This window comes from Chlorocebus sabaeus, chromosome 1 (genome assembly GCF_047675955.1).
Source record: "Chlorocebus sabaeus isolate Y175 chromosome 1, mChlSab1.0.hap1, whole genome shotgun sequence".
In the NCBI taxonomy this organism is placed as follows: Eukaryota; Metazoa; Chordata; class Mammalia; order Primates; family Cercopithecidae; genus Chlorocebus; species Chlorocebus sabaeus.
Genome location: NC_132904.1, coordinates 28,142,777 through 28,165,806, shown reverse-complemented (window position 1 = coordinate 28,165,806; position 23,030 = coordinate 28,142,777).

Below are 23,030 nucleotides of genomic sequence, written 5' to 3'. Positions count from 1 at the left end.
ACTTCCTAGTGACAGTTTATGAATGAAGAAATAGTCGCTTTGAAAAATCTGGGGTTTACGTGATCGGCACTAGTGTTACTGACATCTTTAGTCTATTATGAATGATTGTCATTTATTTTCACCTCACTTGATACAGAATGATAGTGTTAAAGCTATAATTAATTACACTGGTGACAGCTGAATTGTGAACCACATGAAAACAAGATAAAACTTTTAAAAGACCTTAATGCAAGGTTCTTCACTTAGGTCCAAACATCCAGGCACACAAGTTGCTAAGAATATTTCCTGGAATTACTTCTAGGATTAAAGTTGTTAAAAATAATAAGAGCTAGAATGAATAAATAAATACTCTATTTCAGACATTGTTATAAGTTCTTTAAATATATATTAACTCATTTAGTCTCTTTCACAACACTTTAGGGTAGGTGTTATTATTACTAGCGTCTTACAAATGAGAACATTAAGGAACAGAAAGGTTTTCTAATTTTCTCAAAGTCACACAGCTGGCAAGTGGCTGAGCTGGTATTCCAAACCAGGTGCTCTGCTTCTAGCAACTGGGCTCTGCATCACTCTTACTGGCTTTTGATGGGGATTATATCAATTCACTGTGGTGATGCTGGTGGCCCTGTGCTGAACTGGACACTTCCTATGTCCTATATTAATTTTAAAAATGAGGAACAAAGGAGTGTTTTTATAATTTTGTTTTATTGGCAAAATCTTTCAAAACATAGATTCCATGGAAGTGTGGGGAAGCGCATGATAAAAGGGACACTTAACCATTGAAGATAGTGGGCCAACATGGGTGGTGACTATTCATGGTACCGTAATGTTACTCCCCTGCAATATTTCCATGTCAGAGGAGAATGCCCTGGAGTTACTCAGGAGGATGTTGAAGGGGTCATAGAAATGCTGGAGTAGAGATTTGGGACCAGGGAAATCTATTAAGGGTTCTCATTTGTCATGGAGGCTGCCATGTCTATTGTCTAAATAAGGCATTTCTTTGGCTTTCAGCAGAGGTTACCAGTCCCCTTTATGGTGATGAATATTGCAAGTAAACACTTTTTTCAAGAGAACAGAGATGAACAAACAAGACTAGAAGTTCTTTCTCTCCACTGCTCTCCCATTCTAAGAACTACTAATGATCTTGTCCCTATCTGGACTGTTAAAATACATAGCTCTGAGTTTTACTGAAAGAAAGAACATGTTTCCATCATTCTTTTTGCCCTCTTCTGATTATTCTGAAGGAGCTCTGGTCAAGGGTTCCAGGAGCTCTGAATGTAGCTACTGGCAACCCCATAATAAATTTACGACCTGAGTGTCCCTTAGTTCCCCATAGCCTGGGAGTTATTTCACTGGAAAGTGTGATCTTCACTGAAGAAGTATTGCAGAACTCTGCTGAGTTGAGATATTTTGGAAAATCTATTCTTTTAGAATTCTCACTTAAAACCTAAAAGAAAGATATGAAAATCAATTAACTTCACACATGAAAAAATTCCTCATATGTTTAATCTTCCTTTATGTAATGTCTTGATTATGTTTGGAAGTAAATTGCCTTGATTATACCTTGGATGGAAAGGAATGCCTTTTAATTAATTTGAAACATGCTGTAGAGATGCTGATTTGTACCATAGAATGATAAATTGGGTTGAAAGCAATAAGTCTCTCTGATAGGAATGAGCTGCAGTTGGATTTTTACGTTATTTTTGGCTGAGTGATGGACTCATAGCTTTGCTTTCTTAATGGGACAAACCAAAGAATTTGGGCCTTATTTGAAGGTCAGGCTGGGTTTTATTGGCTTTTGGTTATCTGATAATTTGTGAAATTATTTTGTCAACCTTACCTTTTTTTTTTTTTTTTTTTAATAGACATAGTTTGACTAGGCTGGAGTGTAGTGATGTGATCATAGCTCAGTGCAGCCTCAAACTCCTGGATTCAAGTGATCCTCTCACATCAGTGTTTTGAGTACCTGGGACTAAAAACGCACATCACCATGCCTGGCTAAATTTTGTTTACTTTTTGTGGAAATGGGGTCTCACTATGTTGCCCAGGCTGGCCTCAAACTCCTGGCCTCAAGAGATCTTCCCACAATCCTGTGGTTACAGGCATGAGCCACCACTCCTAGCCCTCTTGTTCCTTTTTTTAAAGACAAATTACCAAAGTCATAAACTGAGACACTGGCATATACAAAGCTAAGAACTCTGATACATATTTGAATGACAGAGCTGGATAAAACAATTCTAGAACAATATCTAGTGGCTATGAGTATATTATCTCATCTAACTTTTTAACTCACTTTTCAGCTGAGGAAACTTTGCAGCAAGATTAAAGAACCTGACCAAGGTCACATGGTTAGTTAGTGGTTTTGCCTGATTTCAGAGTCAGATCTATTTGATTCCAAACCTATGCTCTTAACTGTTCAGCTCTGCTGCCTCCTGTGTGGCTCTCAGGAATTTGGAGACTTCTTGTGTTATTCGTGGCAAAATCCAAGTTAGTAAAGATGCTTAGTCTAACACTTCTGGTGCAAAAGTAATTGTGGGTTTTGCTATTAAAAGTAATGCCAAAACCCACAATAACTTTTGCGCCAACCTAATAGGAGGCCTACTTGTGAGTTTTAATGTAGGGATTTAGGTACCAGAGAGCCTCCTGTGTCTTTTATTCTTTAGTTATCTTACACGACCCTATTTAAACTTAGGGTTGATAAAAGATTTAATGCAATAAAAAGCATTATTAGTCTTTGTTATGATGCCATTATTTATTGCCAAGTGTAGGGTAAATGCATCTGATAGCAATAATATATACATACCCTTAAAATGACCTGGTATGGCAGACACACCCGAATGTGTGTTCTGAGACAGGGACTCTGGGAGCAGCTGACCTGAAGTTTTCATTCCTTGTCTATGAGGAACCTCTGAGCCCCTGGCCCATCCCACAGAACATGGGCCATATAGGGGATGGGGCCTTGAGTTTTGGGTTAAATGAACCCACCCAGGTAGAGACCATTAAAGGGAGGGAAGACAAATGACCAAATTCTGACTTTGAAACCGGGCAAAACCACTAACCATTAAGGGAAAATGCTATATAAATGGCCTGCTGTTTGCAAGCCATTGCAGTTTTCCTGACCAGCTTGCTGCCACTGAGCTGTATGCAAGGTGGTTCTTCTGGCCAGGTGGTGCCCCTGGCCCATGCAGTTATCCTGTCCAGTCCAGCCACGACCAGACTCTCTCCCTTGTATGTAAGCCCCTGATAAAACCCTATGTCTCCTTCGCTGGCTCTAGGTCACTTCTTTGGCCTCTTGAAACTAGTACCATCCCCATTGGAGATGATAGGGGTTTGCTATAACACCAAGAAATTCTTCAAGTGTAAGTAAATGTATGGAAACTGTTTATTTCTAGGGTTTAAAGTATGTTCAATTAAAACAATGAACAACACTTTCAATGAGTAAATCTCTGAATATTTTGCTGACAGAATTTTTATAATAGATTGTGGGGGTAACATAGGGTGGTAGATTTATATACCAATGTCAAAGAGACCCCTTTCTTTACTTTTTATATCCTGACTTCTTGAAAATCACTGAACTTTTGGTTTCTCCCTTTCTTAACAGAAGGGTCATCATTTCAAAAGAAGTCTCTCTTCATCAGAGAAAGCTTATAAAATTCAGGAGGGCCTGGAGAATTGTGCTTAAGCCAGATGCTTACTGTACTTTGAGATATATTAGAAGATGTCAAACAGCTTCCAAAAACCTGTAATTGATGAATATGAGTTATATAATCCTCATTTCTCAGCTGGAGAAATCAGGCCTATAATAGTTAATGTTAGAGGTTATCCAGGATAGTATAGAATTATTCTTCCTGATATTTAATTTCTATTTGGTTTTATTTTAACCCAAGGCAACTAAACATTCAGCAATACATTTAATTATTTTAATTCTATGGCATAATGTTAAAATATCTTAAAATCACATACGTAATAAGTATGCAATATGGAAAATCTGGAACACATACGCAAAGCACAAAGGAAGAAAAACTTCTTGCCAATCCATTAAACTTCTCTAACAAACATAGGAGAAAAAAGTGTTATTATTGAATAAGCATTGAACCAGAATGTGACACACATCCCAGGCAATCCATTAAGTGATTTTGGCAAAGACAGAAAGAAGTCTCACGCTTTTACATAGCCAAGCAGATGCAACCCATTACATACATGTTCTCAAGATAAACAAGAACTGATCCTCGAGAGGATTTGCCAGCACAATTTGTTACAGTCAGTTCATTCTAAAATCACTTGGAATTTGGAGGTGACCATCCGCATTTGGTAATAGCCTTTATCTAAAGGAAAAATAACATTCCCACCTCTTTATGATAGGAGGTAGACTTGCAATTTGGATCCAGGCATCAATTGAAGTTAGGTTCCTACCCTGCCCAGGAAACTGAGAGATAGGAGCCTTATCTTCCTTGATGATTATATTTCTAAGAGATGGTTCCCAGGTCCTTGTGGAAACATTCCTGGGTTGTAAAATTGGTAAGAGGCTTATTTAGCTTTTAAAAAGATTTATATACATTTCAAAGCAGCAGAGAAAGAGCTTATGCTTACTAGTTTTCTAAGGTAAATGCCCAAAGAAAAGGGCATGGGGGAAGGTCTCTTTCCTGTTTCTTTGCAACAAAAAGAATTGGCTTTTTTTTTTTTTTTTGTCTGATTTGTATTTGCCGTTCCACCCATAGTATCAGCATCTCCATGATCCCAGCAGGGCCTGGAGCCTGCCACGGGCCTCAAAGAGGAGAGCTGCAGAGATCGAGCAGATATTCTAGGCACAGGGAATGAGGTAAATTATTTGTAGTAGTTTGCAACTTTTCTGTTGAAGAAGTCTGTCCTGGGAAAAGAGTTTTCCTCCCTTAATTTTGACCTTTCCTAGAAGACAGCCCTAAGAAACTGAGTCCTATGGCTAATGAGACCAACAGCATTCGTGATGCACACAGCCTTGCTCTGGAAGTCTGTCTAAAACAAAGCCAGTGGGATTTGATGTCTTAGCTCTAATTGTTCCTGTGGGGGACCATTTCTGACCTGTTGGGGGCCATGAGCTTATCTCTGCTCATTGTCCCGCCCCAACAAGGACAAGGCTGCAGGACACACACAAGGACCCGGTGTGGTTAAAGCCTCCTAAAGGGAGAGCCTGGAATAGAAAAGCAAGTAGGAGGGGCTCCCAGTGCAATGTCTGGAGATGGGTAAAATCATGGCTGGGTTTGAAGGGATCATAATCCAGATGACTGGGGAGGCTCAGGAACAGAAGGAGCTTGATAGAGCTGAGGCCGGCAATACCTGGAGGGCCTTCTGAAAGGAAAAGGTCAGCTTGGTACAGACTTGCACTCCGTGGACAAATCCGTCTCTGATCTTTTCAAGGAATTTGAGAAACAGAAGGTGACTAAAGGCCATGGAGAGCTTGAAGAATCACTGAGGCTGTGTGTTGAGGATTACAGAGTGAGAATCAGAAAGGCAGGCCGGAGATGCTGTGGGAAACCAGACTATGCCGCCCCCAGATACACTTCTTTGGCATATTTTGAGCTGGTTATTCAGAAAAACTGCAGACACAGAAATAGCGCTGAAAAGCTATCATCTTGTAGAGGAAATTTGCATCTAACCACATTGGTAAAGCAAACAGGGGATGCTGGCAGAGGTTTTCTCTGAGGTCTCCTATTCTAGGTCTAGGAAAGATGATCTCACAGGCAAAGCAGACTGAAGGCCCGTCACTTTTGAAGGTCTGGCAGAGGAACTTAATCACAAGCTCCCATCTCTTCTTTCTGAGGGCTGCTCCCTGAGATAATTCAGCATAATAAGACAGGTTTTGCTTATCCATGGCTTCCTCCCATTATCCCCCTAGAATGTGTCACCACCTTCCTCCAGGAGCCCCAGCCTCTAGCTTTTTGTACAGTATAAAATCTTCAGTCATCAGTCCTTCTTCGGATCTTCTATTTCGTGTGGCTTCCATGTGCATGTACACATAATACATTTGCATACCTTTTCTCCTGTTAATCTACTGTCAGTTTATTTTATAGCCTCAAATGATCAAACCTTGGTGGAGAAAGAGAATTATCTTTGTCCCTGTGGTATTAAGTACTGAAGGTTTGTACAGGAGAGAAATTCGATTTAGCATGTGAGTTAATCATACAGGCCTAGAGGGAAGGCCCACAGGGAGGCCATGGCTTTTCAGGCCAGTCTGATGGAGCAGATGTGGATCCACTCACTGGGGAAGGCCGTGGAGCAGGAGGCTAAAGAAAACAGAGAATCTGTGATCTGATTTCAGAGGTGGAAAAACGTGTCAGTGACAGGTGACTTTCTCTCCTCCTGTCTGTGCATCTGTCTGCCTGACCCTGTCCACAGGCAGGTCTCCTGGACCCTATTCTTGTGTTTTCCTTTTGGCAGAAATCTAAGTGATTCTCAAATGAGACATCTACAGAAAACTAAGTGTAAGAAATTTTCACTTCTGGATGTTACACTTCATGCTCTATTTGGCTTATTAAATGTTGATGCTAATCTTTTTTTAAAAGCAAAGAAAAACACACAATCCAGAGTAACATTGGAAACATTTAGTTCTACATCCTCTAAGTCTCTGTGTAAATGGACTCTTTCTTTTTGAAATTTATTTTATGTTTTTATTTTACTTTAAGTTCTGGGATACGTGTGCAGAACATGCAGGTCTGTTACATGTGTATACATGTAACATGGTGGTTTGCTGCACCCATCAACCCGTCATCTAGGTTTTCCCCTTCTCCCCCTTCTCCCCAACCTCCGACAGGCCCTGGTGTGTGATGTTCCCCTCCCTGTGTCCATGTGTTCTCATTGTTCAACTCCCACTTATCAGTGAGAACATGTGGTGTTTGGTTTTCTGCTCCTGTTTTAGTTTGCTGAGAATGATGGCTTCCAGCTTCGTCCATGCCCCTGTAAAGGACATAAACTCATTTTTTTTTTTTTTTTTTTTTTTTTTTTTATGGCTATGAAGACTTGGAACCAACCCAATGCCCATCAGTGTTAGACTGGATAAAGAAAATGTGGCACATACACAAAATGGACTTTCTTAAATTACATCTACCACTCTCTTTAAGGATGTTAATGAAACCAATGCAGACATGTCTGCTTTGATATTTTTTAGTAGCATGTACTTCACATATAGAAACCTGCACAGGAGCAACACATTTTGCATCATATTTAATTAGTGGATGTTTGCTTCGAAAAGCCTTATGTGACCTGTGAAGCAATCAAAATAATTATGGGCACAAATTGCATATGCAAAATCGAGACCCTGTAGGTGTCCTCATCCACTCTGCTTATACCTCAGAGAATTGCTGGATCCTGGCAATAGGGCTGTCGGCAGCCATGAGCGTGCAGTGGTGGCTTGCTTTCTCTTTGCTTCAGTGCTTTCCTTTCAAGCAGCAGGGAGATTAAAAAAAAAAAAAAAAAAAGAACTTCACAATAGCCGTGGAGGAAGAGGAACGAGAACTCTGCAGAGTGCCTTTTGAACTACCAGCTCTAGCATTTTTTGCCTTCACCGCTCATTTGTGCAAGTCTGATCTTGTCCTTTATTATTCAAGAGTAGAGTCCTTCTTCCTGTTAGATTGAGGTTCCTCGAAGCCACAAACCATGTCGTATCCTTTCTGTGCTGCCTGTAGTACTCTAATGGTGAAGATGTAGTGGATACTCAGTAAGGATCTGGAGAATCGAACTGAAGAGCCATGGCAGAGTACAATAGGATGGTATTTTTGAGATTTCTTTTTCTTTTGCACTTCCCTACACAAAATCTCTGAAGTTCACTTGAGCGTCCTCCTACCTCTTAGAATGGTTACAAGAGGGATACGAAAAGTTAGTATTCCAATTTTGATATTTAAAGTAGTATTTTCTGGTTCTGCAGTAAAACAAAATTTTAGATGTTTTAAACTCCTTTTACTTCTTCCCCTGGCTTTCTGTTTGTTTGTTTTTACCAGATCAAGAAGTAAGCCGCAGGTGATTAAAGCATTAAGATTTTTCCAAGTGTAGAGGCTACTCTCCTTGCCTGACAGCAGGTAGGGCACAAGATGTAATACTCCAAAGGAGAACAATTTTTAGAAGAAGCAAAAACTCAAGTCTACCTTTTCTTACATGGCATTGTGAAAAGAGGGGGTGCAGGGAATGAGGAAGGGGTGAACACACAGGTTTTGATATTTTTTTTTTGCTGGGCCTGAACCCAGAAGATGGGAAGCCCATGCATGTGTGTGTATACCACCAGCATGCTTGTTATTCTAGGAGTGGATTTGTTTCACAGGTTGCCCCCGTAGCATTCTGTGGGCAGCTTCATTAAAGGACACTGGTCAACATAGCCTGGTTAGGCTGAGGAGAACCCGGGTTTGGCTTTCCTGAATCTCTCTTAACTTTCAAATGACTGAAAGGGACCTAGGTGTTCCTCATGCCCTGAGGGCTGCTGGCTGAATTTTGCAGACTCTGACTGGGGAATACGGCAGGAAGGGGTTGCTTTCATGGACAAAGGAGCCATATTGCTGAGGACAGCAGGGCAGGGCTTCCTGGCCAGGCCTTGGATGTGTCCACCCTGTAAGCAAGAGCTGAGTCCGGCATCCTGAGGTACAACAGCCATAGACTTTACAGAGAGGCCCCCAGCAGAATGCCCAGTGCACAGGGTCATGCCTTGGTAGTCTCCAGGGGCCAGCCCAGCCTGGGCCCTCTGCAGCAGATACCAACCTGCCTGTCTAGGACTCCAGCCGGCTCCCTCCCCTCTGCCTCCTCAAGGCTACATGAGCCACATCCTTTCTCCCGTACTCCAAGATGCATTGCAGGAGAAGCAGGGGAAGGGGGCTCAGTCTCTAAAACACTGAGCATTTACCCAGGTCATTCAAGCAGAGATGTGATGATGCCCAGGAAGCCTAAATTACTAGGTCAGATAAACATCTATTTCTCTTGCCATCAACCAGGCGAAAGCCTGTGAAAAAGACCAGATCAATTACAGAAGAATAAAAAGGCTATTTATTTTTGTACTTCGGAGTGCAGTATAAGTGAATATTGATCCTGCTACAGTGTGTGGGTTTTTTCATGTTTCTTAAAATTCTTTTAGAAATGAACATTTCCTAGTCTTCTCTGTAAACTCCAAAGTTAGACTCCAGTTTATAAAGGCATCAGCAGGAAGCAGTGCCTCCCAAGGTGGAGGAAATATGGAAAAAAGATCTTTCCTGGCCGATTCAGAAGAGCTGAGAGTGAGCATGAGAGAATTAGCATGACAGTTTGACCAGAGCTGCTAGCAAGCAGATTCGAGCAAACAGATATACATATTCTTTTAAAATCTCCTACCGTGCCTTCAAATGGTCATCCCAAATGTTTCATTTTACATTAAGTGCCAGCTTGCCTCTAGGGATGAGGATAAAAGACATTTTGAATTTAACTTCTTAATTAGGAAACACCAAAGCTGTCATTCATACTAGGAGAAAGAAGGAGCCTTCATCACCCACTGCAGATGAGACTTTCCAGATATTAATTGTATGTGTGTTTAGCTTTGAAATGTAGTATTTAAAGTTTAGAGAATTAGAAATAGCATAGATATCACAGGCCCTGTGATGCAGTAGGGTCATTAATAAATGGGGATAACCCTTAAAAAATAGACTAACCAGATTTTTTTTTTTGGCGGGGGGTGGATAATAAATTCACTCTTCAGTCTTTAAGTACTGCACACCAGCTCTAAGGTGAAGTTGTGAAGAAGTTACCAAGTGACTTATCAGAAGCATCCTGGTTGAAAGGAGAGGGAAAGTTACTACCATTTATTCTGTGCCAGGAACTTGAACATCTTTTTGATGTGGATTAAACCACATTTAATCCTCTTGCTATTCTCATGAAGTAGAGAAATATGTATTGATTCTGGTTATAAGAAAACTGAGGCTTCAAGAGTTAAACTGACCTGTCCACATTACCAGCTGATGTGTGTGAAGGTTGGAATACAAACCTAGATCTAAGACCCATGCTTTTTGTGTGACACCACCCTGCTGCCTTATGGGAAAGGTGAGAAAATCTCGCAGAGGGATTCCACAATTGTACTTTGTACTTCTCCTCCTTGGTAAAACTGATATCCCTGATAGATTTTTAAAAATGAAATATATCCTCCCTCTTAGATGGCCAGCAACATGTTTGCTGGGGTCAGGTCTGTTTTATTATCTTATCCAAAACACATGGCCCAATGCTTGGTACATTGTACGTGGTCAAGTTTTTCACTGGCTGATTATAAGTAAGCATATGCTATTGGGATCGAGAAAGTAAATTAATGCAAATTTGGGGGAGATTGTTTTTTTGCAGATACATAAGATGACTGATACGTCTTTGATTCATTTAGAAAATTCTTTCCCTAAGGGTATCGATGGATTGTCAGACTCCTTGATATTTACACTTATCATAACTCCTACATGATTAATAAAGAAGTAAAAAATGTTGAGAACAGCTGGAGTGATCATTGTTAGAGTTTCTGAGTTTCTATTCTTTTTCTCTTAGAGACCAGAATAAGATTTGGTTCCTAATGGATGGGCGTGGGCTCTGAAACCTGGAGAATCAGAAAGGGAATAGAACATGTGATTTAGATTTCTGAGCCACACTTAAATGGCTGGCAGCTGAGATTCAGGAATGACAGAGGCTGATCAAGCTGGAGTCATACAGTAGCTTCTATTAATAACAAGACGAGCAGAGTGGGGAGAGAGCTCAATGAATCGAACGAGAGGGGACAATGGGAGCTCAGGAGGGTAAACCTGATTGCCCAGTTTCTACTGTGTCTCGTGTCCATCTGGAAATAGGCCTTGTCTCTTCCCTACCAGCCAAATTCTCAGCTGAAAATGCAAAGGTCAGACACTTAGAGAAGCCTGTTTTAATGGGGGTGGATATTATTTCTGCCTCAGTCATTTTCAGCTCAAAACCACAAGATGGCAATGTTGCATCATTCCTTGCAAGACCTTTGCCCATGGCTGTCCTGACTCCAGGTGAATTCAATTGCTAAGCAATAAATTGGGAGATGCAGGATCGTGTTGGTTTAACCAGTGAACATTATACTTGTATTTGGTACTACTGATTGTGCTTTCCATGATAAAATGTAGCATACTCCAGGAAAAGTAATACATTTCACCCCTTGTTAGAACACTCATGTAATTCAAGTAAATAACACAGACATAGTCTGAATTTCAGTCTTCTAGACCCGGTTTTCCCCAAATCAGACTAATTAGTTTTATTCCATCTAGCCAACACCTGCTTGAGAAGAACATTTAGTGTCATAAAACAAACCACCCACCAAGGAATAAGGAAACTGAGAAAAGCCCACACACCGACGTCATGTTGCCAAGCTCAGCTCTAAAACAAAGCCTTACAACCCACCCTGGTGGATTCTCTTGGAGGAAACTCCATTTTCTAATATAAGTTTCTGCATGAAAAATCTCTGTTCAGAGTCATGAAATGCTCTTATGCAAACGATATTGTTGGAATCTTCTTTTCTTTCGGAGTCAATTTCTGAGGACATATTCAGGCTTAATTTTTTCACAGACCCTTGAGTCCTCTGTTTTTCAATTGTGTTTGAGGAAGAGACTAAAATGAAATTTGGTGGTATGATCAAACCCCAAGGGATTTGGTGCCTTCCCGAGTATGATGGGCATAGATCAAATACTGAGTACCTTTCGACGGTTATTAAGGTGAGGTTACAAGTGTTACGGTCGTTCGCCCTAGAAAAGGTTCAGGTGTGAATGTGTTGCTTTCATGGAGGAGATTAAGGGAAAGGCTGCCGCTAGATCAGTGGCTCTCAAATTTTAGCAGGTATCAGGAACACCTGGATGACTTACCAAACCACAGCTCACTGGATTTCACCTCTAGAGTTTCCGATTCTGTAGGTCTACGGTGGGGCCCGGGGATTTGTGTTTCTGACAAGTTCACAGGTAATGGGGGTGCAGCTGGTCCAGAAGTCATGCTTTTAGAACCCTGACGCTGGACCTGTTTTCTCTAAAGGACGGGTAACTGGGTAATTTTCATTTAGGTGCTTTGCAGAGAATGTTGAGAAATACTGACTCAATAGAATGAATGCTTGCTTTAGGATCTAGAGATGGGAATTCAAATATAGGCCCTATCACTTAGTTGCTAGATACATGAGGCCAATGACTTAACTTCCCATAACCTCCATCTGTTGTCTAGAAAATAGGATTGTACTCAGATATCAGGATTTGAATCCTGGCTTTGCTAATTGCTATGTGACTTTGTTCAAATTACTTAGCCACTCTGAGTCTGATTCCTTATGGGTAAAAATAGTACTTCTGAGTTGTTTTGGAAGTAAAATATTTAATATAAAGGCACTGCTCATAGGATTTGTTGCTTCTTTCCTTTTCTTTGCTAGATTGATATATGCATGCATCTGAAATCACTTTATAAAATACAAAACACCATAGAAATGTTGGTTACTGTTTCACAGAGAAATTGCTTTAGGAAAAAAACCTTCCTAGATCCTTTAGATTGTCTGTTTTCCTTGATCAGCTTAGTCTGTTTGGATAAATCGGCTATTTTTAGCCAATTGTGAGTTTCTTCTTATAATTGTTTGAAATCACTGGACAAACCTGAAGTTTGCCTAATATATTCCATGATGCAGGAGGAAGCACTGATAACGCCTGGAATTTTTTCCAGATTGGGTTGGTCAATTCTGCTTTCCCATTTTTAAAGACAAAAATAAAGAGCCAAAAGTTGAATGGCAAAATGCAGTTTGGCTTAGAGAATGGGGGTCAGCAGGGTCATGAGATACTTCTGGATCCCTTTTCATGTCCCAGGAGAGGCTGGTACCCAAGCAGAATTGGCCAACTGGTTTTCACATTATGGTGTCTACATGATGTCAGTATGATTTGTTATATAGTGAAAAAGTGATTGGTCATATAACTGTTGGTTTGAAGACATTAAAGATCTAATTCTCTTTCTGCTATTGAAAGGTATTCGATATTTCACCTAAACCCATTGTTCTTGGGAAGGCACCAAACCCAAGTTGTGCAACCTTGGGTTAGTCATTTCCCTTCACTGAGCCTCAGTTTCCCCATTACAACATGAGGGATTTGCATGAGATCAGGCTTCTTATATAGCAGTCTGTAGATGGGATCCATGGATCATTCAAAACGCCAAATCTTTTGATTGTGCAATTTTATGTCAAGAGGATCTATAGCTTTCATCAGATTCTGAAAGGGGTCTGTTGCACTGAAAAAATTTAACCTCAGATGTTATTAAAGATCATAGTCAAATCTAGGCTTGCATCTCTGCCAGTGATGCTAAATAATTTCAACGGAGCTTTCACTGACCAGGTAAAATAGATCTCGTAGCTCATTTGGTATTGTATAGATACTGCTTTTTAAGTAATACCATCAAAGGAAATCAAATTTTAAACAGTGGTGAAAAGTTTGGAGAAAGATCAATGTCCACGGAAAGGATAAAGCCATAGAACAGCTTACTGGCATCACACAGCAGCAGTTTTGTGAATGTGCCACTGTCCATGGGGTACAGATAATGGGCCTTATCAGCATACTCACACTTGATCAGGTTCAAGGTGACAGATACTCACTAATGCAGTTTGCACGAGACTGATGAATAAACTGGAATGCCAATGTGATTATTTACAGTGAGGGATGACTTCTGTCTGTGCCTGGATAGCTCCTTTTGCAGGACTTGAGCTACATTATTAATCAGTAGATTGTTAAGGATTTAGAGCAAAAGGATACATATAGTTTTGAAAAATGTTTTTTTTTTTGGGTCAGGGTGAGGTCCCAACATCACTGATTATGTTTCAGTAAAGAATCCAGTAGGTTTTCTGTTTTTTCCTATTCAGTGTTGATTTACCTGTCAGTGGGGCTCTTTGTTTCCAAGTTCTTTGGCGACATGATTCACTTGGTCCCCAGATACCACCTAAAAAAGCCATTTTTTTTTTTTTTTTAGACAGAGTCTCGCTCTGTCACCCAGGCTGGAGTGCAGTGGCGCAATCATGGCTCACTGCAAGCTCCGCCTCCCGGGTTCACGCCATTCTCCTGCCTCGGCCTCCCGAGTAGCTGGGACTACAGGTACCCACCACCACGCCCGGCTAATTTTTTGTATTTTTAGTAGAGATGGGGTTTCACCATGTTAACCAGGATGGTCTCCATCTCCTGACCTCGTGATCTGCCCGCCTCGGCCTCCCAAAGTGCTGGGATTACAGGTGTGAGCCACTGGGCCCAACCCAGAGAGAATATTCTTAACCATCATTGTGTGTAAGCCAAGTGAAGTTGATGAGATACAAGACATGCTTTTCTAGTCACAACACCCGTTAGATTGTTAATCCATGTTGAAAGCAACTTGAGTGGCTAACTTCATATGACACAATGATCATACCATCATGATTCTTAACTTTCTTTAAATAATATTGGTGAAACTGAGGCTTTTGTTCAAATATATTTTTATCAGTTGTTCTCACTCTGAAAGCCAAGTCTCTTTTCTAGTTCGTGGGGTCTCTTCTATTTTCCATGAGAGGAGATTGATTTCTTGTTCCTCTACTACCTTGTCAGACAAACAAATCTCTTACTGGTTTGGGGATGATAATGTTTACTCTGTGTATCTCATGTAGGCATAATGAAATCATCAGCACATTCCTGCAGAAACTTGCTCACCTGAGCAGGCATTTTCTAAGTTAAATCGGTAGTGTTATAGAGTTCTAAATGTTCAGAGAGAGAGAGAGAGAGAGAGAGAGAGAGAGAGAGAGAGAGAGAGAGAGACAGAGAACATACAATGTAAGTGTGCCTCTTGGCAAGCAAGCCTGATTTACAATAGCATGCATTTATACAAAAGAGTCAAGACGTTTTTACTATTCAAGAGGATCTCCTCCCAAATTCTCACTTGGCAAACCTATATTATGATTTGATTTATAAAAATTATTTACCCCTAACTTGTCAGAAATATGCACACTGTATAAAGTGAAACTCTGAGTTGGAATTCATGCTGCCTCATTCTTGGGATGCTAGTGATGCAGAAGAAGAAAATTTCAGTAACTCAATCCTGCAAAATAGGATGCTAGATAAAGACTCCTCAACCTTTTTAGTTCCATGCAATTGTCCGCAATTTTATCAAAGTCAAGCAGGAAGTACAGACGTAAAGCAGGTGAGGTTTCCTTTCTCAGACCCACATTCCTCTTTTGCCCCTTTGACTTCTACCCTTGACAGTGCACTACTTCTACCCTTGAGTCCAACCACTCAGGTTATTGCCTCCGGTAGTCTTTCAATTTCCTGTAAACACCAGGGCCCTGGAAAAATGGCTAAATTTGCCCAATCTAAGGCATACTCATTGACCATGGTTTAATATGTGATCCATCCTATAAGTTATTTGCATTTTAACAGAAAAAGACCAAAGGAATACATTTCTGGTTCTAGAATTTCAGACCATGGTAAAATGGTGGGTCAAATTTTGAGGGAGAGGTATTGGGGGTGGGTGGGAGGATATGCTGCTTCTGTCCTATTAAGTCAGATGTTATTTCACATTTCAGGGCCTGAAATCTCTGCATTTGATTCTAACCGTGCAATTGATATAAATAACAAAATGGTTACTGCCACTACTTTGAGATTAGGCATGCATTAACCTGTGGGGTTATTTTATAGTAATTAAGTGACAAAATCTCTCTGACGTTGGTGTGTATATTGAAGGCTTTTGTAGTTGGTTAGTAGAGGAGTGAAGTTGAGTAGCTTAATCAACCACTTAATTGTTAGTTTCAACTTTATTCCTGTACCATGTTTGCTATCTGTATTAGGGGAAGGCAGGAGGGGAAACTTCATCCATTGACATGTTGCACATGTGCTCTCAGTCTCACTGAAGGTTGAAGATTGCTCTTACATTTCTCACTCCCAAGCTATGCCAAGCTATGCTACATGCTGATCTTATGGTAAGGCCAAGGATCAGCTGGGGAGTGAGTGATACTGATGAGGAGGTCAAGGTCAGTTGGGTACAGCCTGTTGGTTTTGTCCCTGCACAGAGTCTGTTTAATGCCTTCAGCCCTGCTGGAGTCATTGATCCCAGGGTGAAAAGGATGATGGAATGCGAATGTATCCATGTAAACCATCCCAGTGTTGGAAAACATATCCAAAGTTATAATGTATTGATGGGATAGTAGTGGTATCACCTTTGTATATAAAGAATAGCACCTTCTCCCTCCCTCCCTCCCTCCTTCCCTCATCAAATATTTATTACAGCTCATACTCTATTCTGGATACTGGGTTTCATGCTGGAGAAATGCTAAGATTCACAAAAAGAAGTCTCCTGACCTCAAAGAGATTATAGTAAAGTGAGGGATAGTCTGGCAAATATTTACAGTACTTTGTCATATATATTGTGCTAAGTGAATAGAGATGGTGTAATTGATTATTTCAGAAGGGAATCATAGAAGGTTTCTGAAGGAATTGTCTTTTGAGTTGGGTCTTGAAAAATGCATGGAAGTTAACCAGGTTAACTGGTTAAGGGGTGGATGATAGAGATGTTTCACTTAAAAGAAATGACTCACTACACAGAAACCTTGCACCAGTAAACCAATGACCTGTGGTTTTCTGTGGCTAGAGTGCGGTCTGATGGGTAAGTGAAGTGGTAGGAGATGAAACTGTAAAAGAGGTAGGGGCCAAAGGGGGTTCCTGGGACATGTGAGAATTTTAAAAATATACCCGTTGGGCAATAGGGATCCTTCAAATATTGTATCTGGAAGAGAGTGTGGTTTGTGATCTAATTAAATTTTTAGAGCTGGCCGTGGTGGCTCACGCCTGTAATCCCAGCACTTTGAGAGGCTGAGGTGGGCGGATCACAAGGTCAGGAGTTCGAGAGCAGCCTGGCCAACATGGTGAAACCATGTCTCTACTAAAAATACAAAAATTAGCTGGGCATGGTGGCGGGCGACTGTAATCCCAGCTACTCTAGAGGCTGAGGCAGGGGAATCGCTTAAGGCTGAGGCAGGAGAATCGCTTAAACCTGAGAGGTGGAGGTTGTAGTGAGCCGAGATTGTGCCACAGAGCTCCAGTCTGGGTGACAGAGCAAGACTCTTGTCTTGGGGAAGAAAAATAATTTTTTTTTAGAAAGAGTTGGGTTAATGAATTGGAGGAAGAATTTGTGGTGTGACCAAAAAAGGAGGCTGATGTCAATGTCCAGGTGAGAGTAAGGGGACCCAAACTGAGATAATTGTAGTGAGTCTAGAAGGTAAAGGACAGCTTTAGGAGATACTCAGTATAATTGGCATGACCAACTGTATAGATGGCTGTGGATGGGGGTGGGCGGGAGTGTTATGGCACAAAAAGTAGAAAAAACTCATAAGACAGTGAACAGAAGATATTGGGGATATTTTTCTCGGAGAGAAATTCATGTAAATAAGGGCTTGTATTAAATGTTCTAGACTGTTTTCTCATCTCTGAACTCCTATGATATTTTGATAATTTGATTAGGAACCATGCCACTTACCATTGAACTATAATTTCTACTCTCCTGGATAGCGGGAATACAAAGATGAATAGACAGAATCCTTCATCTCCAGAAGCTCATAATCTATTGGGGGGGGGGGCGGTGGCGATAAGTAAACAAATAATTGCAAATGAGTATGGTATGTTGTCATCCAGGTATGTGTGAAGGACAGGCATGGCAGTATGTATTTAGGACGTTGCATTTAGGGTCTGGTGACATGATTAGATTCTGAGTTTTAGAAAGATTATGGAAGTCTTAAAGGTGGATTAAAGTGAGGCCAATCAAGAGCTGGAAGACCTATGAGGAGGCAGATGCTCAGTTGAAAAAGCAGCTACTTTGAGCTGCAAGGCTGGCCCTATGGCACTGTGAAAAGGAACTGTGCCTTCTGAGTTCTGGAGCTCTCACTAAGTTCTAGCATTGCCTCAGGGATCAATCTCATTATTTAACCTTGGCTTTGCCTTTGGTCATTTAGGGATCCTGAGGAGTTCTGTCTTCTTTTTTACTCCTACTGGTGATGACAGCATACATTGGTGGTAAGGACTGGACATTGACCTTGCAATGAGAAGACAGAATGGGGAATGAGGGTAAGGGAAGTTGGTAAAAGACAAGATCCAGAGAGTGCTGTTACCATAAGAGTGAGATCTGGGCGTGCACTGGTAGGGGAAATTTGCATGAGGCTCCCAAATGCTTGAATGGTAGGAGAATGCAATAAAATGAGGCAGGATGGCCCTGAATGGTAAGAGGAGAAGAACATCCCTACATTTTGCCATAGTCCAACCCTTGGTGGTTCTTCAGGTAAGATTTTATATTATAGCTGTAGCAATAAAAATAACAATAAATTGGCTGCACTGGCTCACGCCTGTAATCCCAGAACTTTGGGAGGCTGAGGCGAGCAGATCACTTGAGGTCAGGGGTTTGAGATTGGCCTGGTCAACATGGTGAAACCCTGTCTCTACAAAAAATACCAAAATTGGCCGAGCATCGTGGTGTACACCTGTAATGCCAGTTACTCAGGAGGCTGAGGCATGAGAATTGCTTGAACCTGGGAGGTGGAGGTTGCAGTGAGCTGGGATCATGCCACTGCATTCCAGCTTGGGCAACAGGGTGAGACTCTGTCTCAAAAATAAAATGAAGAAAAAAAAATAACGCAAAGTAACAATAAATTACATAGTTCTAAGCATTTTACGTATATTATCTCATTTAATCATTATAGCCACTCTATGAGAAAACTGTAGCACGGAGAGGTTAATAACATGCTGAAGGTAGAGCTAGAAAGTGACAGAGCTGGACTTTCAGCCTAGGTAGCCTAGCTCCTGGATCCATGTGCTTAATCACTGAGCTGTCTCCCAAACTCTATTGGCAAGGGAAGATGTCAGCCCGTAAGTCCCTGGATGATGTCTGTTTCTTTATCTTAGCCATTCTAAAGTAAGTCACTCCAGTGCTATGTTTGGTTTAAAATAGAGGATGAGAGGAAAGGATATTTTCCTTGTGTCTGTGAATTCCAGGTGACAGTGAATAGACAAGGAGGGAAATCAACAGGAACTGAAGGATTCCAGGATGCCTGTGATGCTGGCTGGACCTTTGGGGATGAGCTAACTGTATTTGAGGGAATACTGTCTTATTAGATCTAAAGGTGATGTTATTGAACCTGTGTCTTTCCTCATTAGCCTGCCCCTGGAAATGCTGGACAGCTGAAGCCACGATGACAAAGGAGAAGATTAGAGGCAACTGAGACCTGACCAAGTCACGGGCCTGGCAGATGAAAAGGTGAGTCTTGTTTGAAATTACACCTCCTGGGCCCACTTCAATGCCCGAGCTTTCAGGCAGAATTGTGGTGCACACACTTTTCTTTATTTTTAAAGGTAAAACATTGATCGTTCTGGAGACAAGAAAGTCACCTTAGCTGTGAACTAATGCCTCAGTTGAATGTAGGGATCAGTGTCTCCATGGCTTTCTAACCCCTGGGCAATGTTTTATAGCAATTACCTGTAAAACCAGTTGCTATAGTTACCTATTGTCTATGCTTCAAGAAGAGAAATATCTAGCTAAGCTAGTTCGCAGAAGAAATAGTTGTTGAGGTCTGACAAGAAAGAATGGGACATGCAGAAAAAGTATTTTTACCCACATAGTGACAAGTTTAGAGCATCTAGCCTACTTACAGGCCAGTGATCATGGATCTGTATCTCCTTTTCCAAGTGAATCATCCCAATTCACAAAGATGAGCCCAAAACAGCCATGTTTAAAATAGGTGGCCACGTTGCCGCCTAGTTGTAACTGATTGGATCAAGGTGAACACCTAACCCAGGCTGGGGCAATCTGATTCTGTCCCCTGGAAATCAGGACTGAAGTCTTTCCAGTCTGTCTGGATAAATGGCAGGACCTGTTCTATGTAAGCTTGAAGGAGTGGGGACCATTTTCTATCTTATGGAATGAGGAAAAGAGAAGGCATACTTGTGGAGGGAGAATAAGCGTATTTGCAGAGGAAGCAGTGGGGAGAGGAACCGTAGCTTAAGAGTTTTTTTTTAGTTCCTGTACCTTTCTGAAGCAGGATTGCATTTCTGCCTTAGAGCATTTTCTTTCTTTCTTGTATTCATTATTATTATTACTCATTTTTTGTTCTTACTGGTATGAATTAGTTTCTGTCACTTCTCACTAAAACTTACACGATGCTCCAATATAAGCTATGCTCAAGGCCCCCGTGATGGATTGAATTGTGTCCTCTTAAAATTATATGTTGAAGTCCTAACTCCCAGTGTCTCTGAATGTTACCGTATCTACGGACAGGGTCTTTAAAGAGGTGACTAAATTAAAGTGAGGTTTTTAGGGTGGGCCTTAATCTACAATGACTGTTAATTTATAAGAAGAGATTAGGACACAGGCATGCATGGAGGAAGACCTTGTGAAGATACTCATCTACACGCCAGGGACAGAGGCCTCAGAAGAAATCAACCCAGCCCACACCTTAATCTCAGACTTCCAGCCTCCAGCATTGTGAGAAAATGAGCTTCTGTTATTCAAGCTATCCAGTCTGTGGGACTTTGTTAGGTCAGCCCAAGCAAACCAATGCAACTGCTATGCACGGCATGAGACTATAATTCCTCATCCCTCTGCCCCCACCAAAGGAAACTTGATAATCGACTAACTGCTGGTTCTTTTCTTAATAGTGATCCATAAAAACAATAGCAGAACGATCCTTTACTTTGGCTACAAAGCCAATAACTGGCATTCAAGGCCCCTGATGGAGTATAGCTCTAAAGGAATACATCTTCTTAATGCTCTTGTTTGGTTTAAATTAAAAGTGTTCAGCTTCATGCCTTCTCAAGGAAAGGTGCTTGCTAAAGCTTTAATTTTACATGGGAAAATGATTGCTTTTTCACTAATTGGAATGAATAGGAACCCTTTCTTCAATTCATTAAAACTCAGGTGAAAACAAAGCGAGTCACTTTGCAGAAAGAAGTACAGAAACTTGCAGATTCCTCCCTACTGCCTTTGAGTTCTGAGGTCAGTGTGTGAAAAGTCATTTTCATCAGTTATCATCACATTAGAGAATTAGGCAAAGAAAAGCATCCAGGGTTTTCTTACTTTTAATCAGGACAAGGTATAGGAGAATGCTGTTGACATTTCAAAAAAAATATCAGAGAAGTGAAGGCCAAGAGTGAATAGAAAAAGATGTTGATTTAACTGAACTACAGTGGCATTTAAGAGGTCGCTGAGCAGAGACAAGGTGCAAAGGAAATAGGAATAGTTTATAGACTCATAACACAATATGTGCCAATAGAAGCAGCCACTGAAAGGATTCTGTCATTTGTGTGTGTGCCCGAAGGCAGTTTTGGTTTTTGTGAAAGGAGGAAAGGAGGATTTTATTTGGAAAATTTTGTGGTTTTCACATGTTCCTGCAAAGCAGACCAGACATGGCAAATAAGTTTCAACTCATATGCAGCTCTGAATATGTGGATTATTATCTCCCTGGAGGATTGTGTTGGGATGGGTAATTTTTGTATTTTTTAGTAGAGATGGGATTTCTCCATGTTGGTCAGGCTAGTCTTGAACTCCCAACCTCAGGTGATCCTCCTGCCTTGGTTTCCCAAAGTGCTGGGATTACAGGTGTGAGCAAGTGCACCCGGCCTGTTATTCCTATTTTACTAGTATGAAAACATGGGTTTAAGGAGGCTTAAGGAGGTTGAGTAATGTTCTCAAGGCCATATTTTCGCATATGGAGGAGCTGGGGCAGGAACCCTCACCATTCTGATGCCAAAGTCAGATCCTTAACTCCAACCGACTCCTTCTAAGACATGACTATATCCAGCGATGTCAATGTGTTAGCAAGTAAGATAATGTCTGTGGGAGTGGTTTAGAAATTATGTCAAGGTAGGATTATGATTGTCATCAACAAGAAGGACTACGTTAATTGAATTTTTCTCTGATTTATAACACCAGCAGTTTTTTTCCCCCAAATAAGTAAATTTGCTTTCTCTAGCTCCTTAAAAAGGGAGGTTTTCGTGCCTATGACTTTGATCAGAGCTGCTGGAGAGTTTCCAAATTAGATTAAAATAACATATTCAGGGATTAGTCCTGAAGAACAGAAACCTAGCCTTCATCGAAGTGAAGGTACCAATTAGCATTTCAGAATACTAAACATCCTAGGTACTGGTTGGCAATTATTCTCAACAAAGATTTATGGATGTTGATGTGTCAGAAACTGAATTGGGTAACAGGTGTATAAAAATAATTTAGACATGGTTCCTACCTTAAAGGGCACAGAATTTGGTGGAGGAAGAGAATATATAAGCAATGTTTTCTAAGTTGGCTGGGGAATTTGTGTTCATAGAAGAAATGACATTTAATCTAGGTCTTGATAGATGGCCTGAGAAAAGTAGAAAATGCTCTAAATGGAAAGAGAAAGAACAAATCACAGGGACCTAATGAGTTAAGTTATTTATTGATTAAATAAAGTTGTTTGAGAGGGTTAGAGCTTAGAACACACAGGGACAAGTTTCTGGAGATAAACTTGGGCAGGAAGGCTCTGCTGAGAATCATGCTAAGAAATTTGGACCCTATTCCAGACATTAGGGAGCTATGGAAGGTTTTAGACAAAAGGGTAACTGTTTAGAAAGATAACTTGGCATATCTTTATGGAGGATTAATATGGAGGAGGGTTGAGCCTGAAGGCAGAACGGTTGATCAAATATTCCAGATAGTCCAAGTGAGGTCTGAATGTTGAGGGAGAGGATGGATTCAAGAGACATTTTAGATAAAAAATTGGCAGTGTTTGGTGACTCAAAATAAAGAGGTAGGATAAAGGAAGAAGTTCAAATTCTGTTATTTAGTCCTTACGATGTGCCCGTGCTGTGCTAAGCACTAGAGATACAAAAACAATTAAGGAATGGCTCTGTGTTTAAGTAGCTAGAAAGAAATAAAAGTATAATAAGTACATACAATATAATATTATGCTTGCAAAGATAGATAATGTGTAAAGAATCAACACACAGGAGTCTGCCAAGAATGATTCTACGTTTTCTAGCTCTAGGGACTGGTTGATTGTTGTTGTCTTTGAAAGAGAGAGA